The 11297-nt window shown below is 36.1% G+C and overlaps 1 non-coding gene across 1 annotated transcript; it reads left to right on the top strand.

The window, feature by feature from the left end:
• The first annotated feature begins 10792 nt into the window (after positions 1 to 10792).
• Positions 10793 to 10934, top strand: LOC111727195. Its single transcript, XR_002774805.1, has one exon. It is a non-coding gene; the product is annotated as a U4 spliceosomal RNA (small nuclear RNA).
• Positions 10935 to 11297: the final 363 nt, after the last annotated feature.

The raw sequence follows: 11297 nt of genomic DNA, 5'->3' as shown, positions 1-11297 counted from the left end.
TTTTTTTTTTTATTTTTTTGAGACACAGCCTCAAGCTGTCACCCTGGTAGAGTGCTGTGACATCATAGCTCACAGCAACCTCCAACTCTCCTGGGCTTAAGCAGTTCTCTTGCCTCGGCCTCACTTTTCTACCTAGAATCTTTGTCTCAGGCCCGGCAGAAAGAAACTCGAGGGGTTTAGTGGGTGTGCATGGTGCACTGACAGGGCAGCAGTATTCTGTGGGACTTGTAGACCTACTGTATGATAGTTTGTTTTTTGAAACAGTCTAACTTTGTCACCCTTGGTAGAGTGCCGTAGCGTCACAGTTAACAGCAACCTCAAACTCTTGGGCTCAAGTGATTCTCTTGCCTCCACCTCCTGATTAGCTGAAACTACAGGCGCCCACAACAGGCTCTTTTTTTGAGACGGGTTTTTACTCTGGCTCAGGCAATCCGCCCTGGCTCAGCTTCCCAGAGTGCTAGGATTACATGTGTGAGCCCCTGCGCCCAGGCTGCTGTATGATAGTTTTAAGTTTCTCTTTTAAAGCTACCTGAGCTAGAATTTTGTCCTAGTCTTCTGCATGGCTACTCATATTTGCTGTCTGGCGTGTTTTCTGAAGGGTTTTAATGCAACAGGGAAAGTTTGGATGCCATTAAAAACAAAGAATATGGGTGGAGAGGGTAATTGATGGGACCACACCTATGGTGCATTTTACAAGGGTACATGTCAGATCTACTAAGTGTAGGGTATAAATGTCTGAACACAATAATTACAAAAATGCCATGAAGGCCATGTTAACCAGTTCGATGAAAGTATTTCAAATTGTATATAAAACCAGCACATTGTACCCCATAAATGTATTAATGTACGCAGCTATGATTTAATTTAAAAAAAGACAAAACAGAACAACTAGCCTGGTGTCATTGTGGTGGGTGTCTATAGTCCCAGCAACTCAGGAGGCTGAGGCAAGAAGATCGCTTGAGCCCAACAAACTGAAGTTACTGTGAACCATGATGATGCTATGCTACTCTACCCAGGGTGACAAGTAAGACTCTGTCTCAAAAAAAAAAAAAAGGCAAAAGATAACTATTGGAGAGGATGTGGAGAAACTGTTATACATTGCTGGTGGGAATGTAAATTGGTATAGTCGTTATGCAAAACACTATGGAGGTTCCTCAAATTATTAAAAATAGAACTATCATAAGATCCTGCAATCTGACTTCTGGTTATACACATACATATATTTTTTTCTTTTTGTTTTCTTTTGAGACAGAGTATCACTCTGTCACCCTAGATAGAGCGCTATGGCATCATAGCTGACAGCAACCTGGTTCCAGAGTGATCCTCTTGCCTCAGCCTGCAAAGTTGCTAGGACTACAGGCACCCAGCCACAATGACACCTGGCTAGTTTTTCTACTTTTTAGTAAATACAGGGTATCATTCTTGCTCAGGTTGGACTCTTAACTCATAAGCTCAAGCAATCCACCTGCCTCAGCCTCCCAGAATGACTTCTGGTTAGGTATTGAAAAGAAATGAAATCAGTATCTCAAAGAGATACTTTCACTCTCATATTCATTGTAGTTTTATTCACAGTACCCAAGGAACCAACCTAAATGTCCATTGATGGGTGAAGGGATAAAGAAAATATGATAGATAAATAGATATAGTCATACACATATACATACATATATATACTAGAATAATATTCAGCATTTTATAAGCTACAAATCCTGTCATTTGTGGCCACAAGTGAAAGATATGCTAAGTGAAATAAGCCAGAAACAGGCAGACAGACATCGTGTGATTTCAATATGTGGAATCTTAACAAGTTGGACTCAGACTCAGAGAGTATATCTTAAATGTTCTCACCATAACAGAAAGTAACTATATGAGGTTACGGATGTGTTAATTAGCTTTATTGTGTTAACCATCTCAGAGTATATGTATATCAAAACAGCACACTGGATACCTTAAATATATACTGGGGTTTTTTTTAAGACAGTCTTACTCTGTCATCCTGGGTTGAGTGCCTGTGGCATCATCATAGTTCACAGCAACCTCAAACTTCTGGGCTCAAGCGATCCTCTTGGCTCAGACATAATTCTCAGCTAGTTTTTCTATTTTTAGTAGAGGAGTTTCACTCTTGCCCAGGGTGGTCTTAAACTCCTAACCTCAACCAATCCTCTCTTCTTGGCCTACCAGAGGGCTGGGATTACATTGTATGCCAACGCCCCGACCTCTACAACTTTTGTTAATTATACCTTAATAAAGGTGAGCGAAAAAGAAAAAAAGAAAAGAAAATTTTGTCATTTAAAAAATGTCATCTAAATGGGATGATACAATATGTAAGCTTTTGGATTGACTCATTTCACTCCGCATAATTCCCTAGATTCATCCAAATTGTATTGTGTACCAATAATCTCTCCCTTTTTATTGCTGAGGTATATCCCATGATTTTGGATACAAAGCAAAGATTATTCACATTTTGAAAGACATCTGGACTTTTTTTAATCTAGCAATTCAAGGTCTGTAAATTTATCCTTTAAATGTAGCCACATAAAGGCAAAGAAGGGTTTACAACAGGAAAGGAACAGAAGAAGCCCCAAGATCATTTGTGGGAGTCTGGTTAGGCAAACTACATTAATCATATAATGTGTAGATAGCTATATAAAGATAGTTCATATACATACATAGTTTGTAATTGAGATAGAGGAGAGTAAATACAGTATGTTCCTTTTGTGTCAAAAAATGTGTGACTGGAAGCAACGAGAACAGAGAAAATAATGTTTTGGGGGTTCAGTTAATCCAATTCTGTAATTTCTATATTCTTGTATAGTATTTCTCATACTTCATCTTACTGCATTGGCCAGGCCCTCATTACAATTGCAATTATTAGCAGTCAAAGTAGGCATTCATGTGTCGCTTCTGACTTCAATGACAATGTTTCTGAAAGATTCACCAGTGAGCATAATGTTTACTGTGTATTTATGGTTGGTACCTTTTATATCTATTTCTAGTGTTTTTATGATGAAAGGATGTTGCATTTTAGAAAATCTCTTCCCAGCATCCATTGAACGATTTTTCTCCTTTAACCTGTAAACACAATGAGTCACATTGGTACTTATACTGATTCCCAAACTTGAATTTCTCAGATAAATCCACATGATCAAGATGTATTATTCTCTGACTGTTCCACTAAGTTCAGTTTTTTAGTAATTTTTACAGATTCTTGTCCCTGTGTTCAAAAGTTTGATTAGCCTACAATTATATACTGTTTTGATTTGGTCTTCCATGGCATTGGAAAGAACTTGCCTATATAGCTACAAAAGACGTGTGTCCTGGGTGACAGAAGTGAGGCAGATGGGTCTTCAATTGCCATTTCTATTTTTTATGAGTGTTTTGTATTGGTTTTCTTGTTTTGGTCATTTATATTTTCCTTGACAATTTTGCCATTTCATCTAAGGTTTTCGAATGGATTGGCATATAATTGTCTCACATCATCCCTATGAGGGGGATTCAACTATATTATATATGGATTCAAGTATACATCCTCCATTAAACTTTTTCTTAATATTTTTAAAGGAAAGAAAATAAGAGGGAGGGAGCCTACCAATTGAAACCATCTGGGCAACTCCTCCTGCTATTCCATTTAAAGAGGGTATGCCTCACATGAGCAAGATATGAATCTCATCTGCTGTTCATAAAGTCAGTCTCAGTTGGATATCTCATCATTCCAAAGGTGATTTTACAGTAAAAAACAGAAGTATTTTTCATCTAAGTCAGCCACTAATTTAAAAACAATGATGAGATTTAAGCTGAATGAAAACCATTAGTTTTTTGTAAGAGTATATCTATCTCCGACATAACCATGCCATATGAAGATATTTTAACAGCAATTTTCATTGTATACAGTTTTTTTCTTAGTCTCTGTGAATAGAGAATAGAGACTGTGAATAAGCAGTCTCCTAAGTTTAGAGAACCCTCTTCTGTATCCATATTCTATCTCCATCATTGTTCTTAATATCATTTGTGGTTTCTCTCTTTGACTTGATCATGCGTGCAGAAAGTCTGTGTGTTTTGCCATTCTTCAAAAAAAAAAAGAAAAAAGAAAAGAAAAGCTTTAGGTTTTATTAATCATTTCTACTGTTGTTTTTTCTTTTCAATTTACTTCTGATTTTATTTTTATTAACTTGATCCTTCTATTTAATGTGGGTTTATTTTATTTTTCTTTTCTTGCTCATTGCTACCGGAACTTAGAGTTTCAAAAACAAATTCAGCAATACTTTTTATTCTGACCCAGCAAATCTGCATCTCAGCAGGATTCACCCATTTGTCTAAGGATGCTGTATAAAAATTTTTTGCATTATTTTTTACAATCCAAAAAAGAGAAAAATTCTAAAAGTATACCAATATGGATATAACTTATTAAATCATGCTATTCTGAAGTTACGGAACAGTATAGAGCAGATAAAAAGAACAACGCAAATCTTCATGAATGACTGGAAATGCCACTTTATTTCTTTTTTCCCCGTATAGCTATCCAGTTGTCCTTAAAACACTTAGTAAAGAACTTTCTTTTCTCTCTCTTGGATATGCTCAATCTTTACAACATGCTAAATCTTCATCTATTCTTGGATTTAATTCTATACTTTATTCCATGCCATTGATCTATCAGTCTGCTCCTGTGACTGCAGTTTGATGTTATAAATCTCATTGTTTTATAATGTATTATAATATATGATGGTGCAGGTTATTTCTCATTACTCTTCCTTTAGAGAATGTTTCCAGTAATTGCTGCAAGTTCAATGAAAAAAATACTATTGAAATTGTGATTGAAGTTGCACTGAATTTATAGATTTATTTAGTGAGAATTGACATCTTTACAATTTTGTCTTTTTATCTAAGTGCAAGGTTTGACACTCCATTGATTCAAATCTTCTTTTATGGCCCTCAATAGAGGTTTATAGTCTTATTCATATAGATCCTGCACATTGCTTGTTAAGTTTATCCCCAGATATTTTATGACTATTGTCTCATAAGCATTGATTTCAGTATGTCTAAAAGCTAAACTTTTAATCTACTTCCTCAAATCTGTTCCTTTGTCAGATCCCACCCTCATCACAATTAGGGTACCTAAATTCAGCAATTGTCAAGAATCTGAATCATTCCTGAGTCCTACCTCAACCTCATATTAACTCATAGCCAAGCCTAATCTACTGTAAAGCATATCTGAAACCCACTGGCATCTGATCCCCTCTGCTACTGCCCTCCTTGTCTAAGCCAAACCACCGTCTTAACTTATTGCAATAACTTTAACTGGTCTTTGTCTTCCTTTTCTCCTTCTAATACATTCTTTATACAATAGGACTTTTCTAAACAGATAAATTGATCATATCACTCCCCATCTTAGAGGCCACCAATGGCTTCACATTGCTTTTAGATGCAGTTCAACATCTTTAGCAAGGCCCTGAATGATCTGTCCCCTCTCTATTCCTTCGGCCTTATATACTGTCCTTCTTGTTCATGACACCCAAGCCCCACTCCACTTATTTCATTTCTTCAAATTACCAGCCATGGAGAATTAGATTATTGTTTCTATTTCTTCATTTCCTCCATATAATTACACATCTTTTTTCATCAACGTTGGACATGGCCATGTGATTTGTTTTGACCAGTGGAATGTATATGAACATGTATACAATGTATTTTAAATGTACTTGCATGATTTGGTTTAGCCACCTGTATTTCTGCCATGTGGCAAGAGAAGAGCACCCTCTGACTAACTGCTGGTCCAGAGTGAGAGACAAGTCGGACACACCTGAAACCAAGCAACCCGCACACCCTTGAACAGAAAAACATGTTTGTTGTTTTAAGCTACTCAGATTTGGAGAAAACATCCCATACTCAAGGATTTGAAGAATCAATATTGTTAAAAATGTCCATACTCCCAAAATCAATTTACAGATTCAGTGAAATTCCCATTAAAATGCCAGCATCATCTTTCATTGAATTAGAAAAAAATAATCCTACATTTCATATGGAATTAAAAAAGAGCCTAAATAGCCAGAGCAATTCTAAGCAAAGAGAACAAATCTGGAGGCGTCACATTATCCAACTTTAAATTATACTACAAGGCTATAACCAAAACAGCATGGTACTGGCATAAAAATAGACACACTGATCAATGGAATAAAGAATCCAGAAAGAAAACCATAGGCTTACCCCAGATAATTTTCAACAAAGGAAACAAACAATGGAAAAAGGATGCCCTATTTAATAAATGGTGCTGAGAAAATTAGAGAGACACATGCAGAAGAATGAAATTGGATCTTTATTTCCCATTATGTACAAATATCAACTCAAGGTGGATTAAAGACTTAAATGGAAGACATGAAATGATAATTCTATAAGAAAACTTAGGAAAAACTCTCCTGGACATTGGCCTAGGCAAAGAAATTATTACTATGATCCCAACTACAAATATTACAACAAAAATAAATAAATGGGACTTAATTAAACTGAAAAGTTTCTGTACAGCAAAAGAAATGATAATCAACAGAGTGCACAGACAACCTACAGAATGGGAGAAAAAAATATAAACTATATATCTGGCAAAGAACTATTCCAAAATTCATAAGGAACTCAAACAATTCAGCAAGGTTTTTTTTTTTTTTCCAAAAGAAGATACAAATGGCTAACAAACATGAAAAAGTGGTCAACTTCACCAATCATCAGGAAAATGCAATTTTTTTTATTTTTATTTATTTATTTTTTTGAGATAAAATCATACTTTGGTGCCATTGGTAGAATGCTATAGTGTTGCAGCTCACAGCAACCTCAAACTGTTGGGGCTTTTTTTTTTTTTTTGCAGTTTTGCCAGGGCTGGGTTTGAACCCCCGCCACCTCCAGCATATGAGACCGACGCCCTACCCTTTTGAGCCAGAGGTGCCACCGGTAAATGCAAATCAAAACCACAATGAGATACTTCTTTACTCCTGTCAGAATGGAACATTATCAAAAAGTCAAAAAACAATAGATGTTGGCCCAGAGGTGATAAAGAAGTGATGCTTATACACTGTTGTTGGGAATGTAAATTAGTAGAACCTTTATAGAAAACAATATGGAGATTCCTCAAAGAACTATCAGGTTGATACAAAAATAATTACAGTTTTTCCATTGTTGAAATTTGCCATTTGATACTGGAATACATTTTTTCTTTTTTGCATTCATTCACTCATTTAATAAATTCTTATTACTCATTAAATATAGAAGATAATAATAACAAAATGAGGTGATTGACATATCCTGTCATACAACATTATCTTGTGATTCTGCATGTACAAGAAAGTCGCCAAAGAAAATCTCTAACAACATTCTGAGTTAATAATCTAGCATCATAGAACTACACAGCAAATATTACATATATAGTTTGGAATACATTCTTAAATGTGGTTATGTTATACATCATTTTAATGTGCATTTCTCACTTCATGCTTTTTGCTAATGACTTATTACTTGCTGTTTGTATTTATTTTGAGCTATTCAAGTTCAAAGTAGGCTGTAAAGCAGCAGAGACATTTGCAACATCAACAACACATTTGGCCCAGGAACTGCTAATGAACATACGCACAGTGGTACTTTAAGAAGTTTTGCAAAGAAGAGAATTTTGAAGATGAGGAACATAGAGGCTGGCCATTAGATGCTGACAATGACCAACTGAGAGCAATCATCAAAGCTGATCCTCTGACAACTACATGAGAAGTTGCTGAAGAACTCAATGTTAACCATTTTATGGTTTTTCAGCATTTGAACAAATTGGAAAGGTGAAAAACCACAGTAAGTCAATGCATCGTGAGCTGACCAAAACTCAGAGCAATTGTCATTTTCAAGTGTCATCTTCTCATATTCTATGCAACAACGATGAACCATTTCTTGATTGGATTGTGACATGTGACAAAAAGTGGAATTCATATGACCAGCTCAGTGGTTGGACCAACAGGAACCTCTAAATCACTTCCTACAGCTAAACTTGTACCCCCAAGTGGTCATGATTACTGTTTGGTAGTCTGCTGCCAGTCTGATCGACTACAGCTTTTTAAATCCTGCAGAAACCATTACATTTGAGAATCTGCTCAGCCAATCAATGAGATGCACTGAAAACTGTAATGCCTGCACCTGGCATTGGTCGATAGAAAGTGCTCAATTCTTCTCCACAACATGTGACTACACATCACACTACCAATGCTTTAGAAGTTGAACAAATTGGGCTACGAAGTTTTGCCTCATCCACATCATTCACCTGACCTCTCACCCACCGACTACTACTACTTCAAGCATCCAGACAATATTTTTGCAGGGAAAATGCTTCCACAACCAGCAGGATGAAGAAAATGCTTTCCAAGAGTTCACTGAATCCCAAAGCACAGATTTTTACACTACAGAAATAAACAGATTTCTCATTGGCAACAATATGTTGATTATAATGGTCCCTATTTTGATTAATAAAGATGTGTTTGAGCCTAGTAATAATTTAAAATTCATAATCCAAAACTGCAGTTACTTTTGTGCCAGGCTAGTATAAGTAGACATACCATTTGATTCAGTAATTTCACAACTGGGTATCTAGCCCAAGGAAAAGAAGTCTTTGTATCAAAAAGACACATGTATCTGAGTGCAGTGGCTCACGCCTGGAATCCTAGCATTTTGGGAGGCTGAGGCAGGTGGATTACTTCAGCATAGGAGTCCAAGACCAGCCTGAGCAAGAAAGAGACCTCATCTCCACTAAAAATAGAAAAACTAGCTGAGTATGGTGGCACATGCCTCTAGTCCCAACTACTTGGGAGGCTGAGGCATAGGGATCACCTGAGCCCAGGAGTTTGAGGTTGCTGTGAGTTGTTGTGTCATGCACCCTACCCAGGGCAACAGAGTGAAACTGAGTCTCAAAGGAAAAAAAAAAGGCACATGCATTTGAACATTTATCATACTACAATTCATAACTGCAAAGATGTGGAAGAAACCTAAGTGCCCATAAATTGATGATTGGATAAAGAAAACGGGGGTCGGGGTGTATTTTAATCATGGAATACTATTTAGCCATTAAAAAAGAAAAATGATGTTTTTGCAGCAACTTGGATGGAACTGGAGGTCATTATCCTTAGTGAAGTTTCCCAGGAACAGGAAAACAAACACTGCATGTACTCACTTACAAGTGAAAGCTAAACTATGGGCATCTGTGGTCATACAGAGTAATATATTGGACTTTGGAGACTCATATTCAGGGAGGGTGGGAAGGGGAAGGAATCAAAAATCACCTATCGGGTAAAATGTACAGTATTCAGGTGCTGGATACACTAAAAGCCCTGACTTCACCACTATACACTTCATCCATGTACAACAAAAATCACCTGTATCCCCTAAATCTATTGAAGGAAAAATACATACATATATACCAGCATTTCAATGAAAAAAAAATAAACCACTAAGGTCTTAGGATTATTACACAGCACTCATTGTAGCAATAGCTTAATAATGCACTAATTGCTTTCCCACATTAGAGATTTTATTTAGTGTATGCCTACTTTTCCAGACTATAAGTTTCATGAGGATAAAATCTGTATCTCTTCTGTGTACTTCTATACAGCCAGGGCCTAGAATAATTAGTTAGGCTGTGGCTGCATAAATGTTTGTGAAAAAATTATTGATACTATAAAGACTACCTTTGATTCCATTAAACTTTGTGACATGATTGTAAGCATATAATTGTTTTTAATTTATCCTATTATCCAACATTTAACTGAATTCTCTTGTGCTCCTAATCATTTTCTAGTTGATTCTCTTGGATTGTCTAGAACTAAAGTCAAACCATCTGTGGTGGTGGTCTGTTAAATTGTGTTACCAATAAACCACACTTCCAGGCATTCTCACCTGGTTCAGGCCCCTGTGATTTTCATTTAATCTGTGATTTGCATTTAATCAATAGAATGGAATAGAAGTGACACTGTGCCCAAGGCTTAGGAGCCCAGTAGCTTCTGCTTTTGTGCTGTCAGGAGCCCTGGTTCACCTTGTAAGAAGTCTGGTTACCCAGCTATCCAGAGAAAGAGGGGAAAACCCACCTCAATGGGCAGAATCATGAGCAAGTGAAATGGTGGTTGTCTTATGCCACTTTGGGTAGTTTGCTACACATCAATAGATCGTTAAAATATCTGTAAATAACATCAATTTTGTGTCTTCAGTTATAATCGTTCTGCAACATTATACTCTTGTGGAAGTACATTGGCTAACTCTTAACCCCATTTTGTCACTCATCCCCCAAATGTAATAAATCTTAGTATTTACTCAGTGAAATAAAATTAGAGGAAAATGCATCAAACCATTGAATTGATATTGTTTATTTAAGAGCATAGAATTATGGAGGATAGCTTTCATCTTTTATGTTTTTCTGTAAAGTTTAAATTTTACATCATAGCATACATTACTTGTATCATAGAAAAGATATTAATGATGGTGACTGTAAGACTTCATTTTATTCCTCACATTAATGAAAAATGTTTTAACATTCTACCACTAAGCAAAACACTGACTTTTTTTTTTGCTATATGTATAAATACATACGAATTTTATATGTTTTTTCAAGTACAATTCCATTTATTATCATGTAACCCAGTGTTTAAACATCAGCATCAGACTTTGAAATCTATTGATTATCTGTTTTTGCACTTATCTATATTATATAGGTTCTCTTTACAAACATACCAACTTATTACTAATAGCAAAATAAATATAATTTATATTACCTAATATTTCATACACTTGCTGCTGTGCACAGTAGTAGTATCATAGCCAATAAGGTTTATCCGAGGCACAATTATTGCTAGTTGAAAACTTTTCCTGGTGCCCCCTATTAAGCGACCTAAAATATAGTCAGCACTGGCAATTTTTGACAGTCTCTACTGAGATGGAATAAAGAAAAAAATAATAATAAAATGAATAAATAAATTACACTTGCATTACTGATTGGCTTGGTGAAAGAACAATCCTCTTAATACAGAGAATTCCATGAGGAAAGATTGAGGCTTGGGAACGTGGCAGATCAGGGTCCCCAGGACTCGTCCATCTGGGTTCCCATTCCCTGAAGCTAAGCACTGTCTGCATTCCTTAAAGGAAAACGCAATTGTCCTGCATTTTCTGTACACCAAATCCCCTATAATTACAATCTACATCCACTGCCTGAGCCACAGAGATTTTCAGTTATGTTGAAAGAACCTCATTTCAATCTAGACAAAGAGTTGAAGCAAACAGCATAAAAAAGAGGTGGGCTG

This window comes from Otolemur garnettii, unplaced genomic scaffold, assembly GCF_000181295.1.
Source record: "Otolemur garnettii isolate 467f Iridium unplaced genomic scaffold, OtoGar3 scaffold00096, whole genome shotgun sequence".
NCBI lineage: Eukaryota > Metazoa > Chordata > Mammalia > Primates > Galagidae > Otolemur > Otolemur garnettii.
The sequence above is the reverse complement of the archived record's forward strand: the minus strand, read 5'-3'. Positions and strand labels throughout refer to the sequence as shown.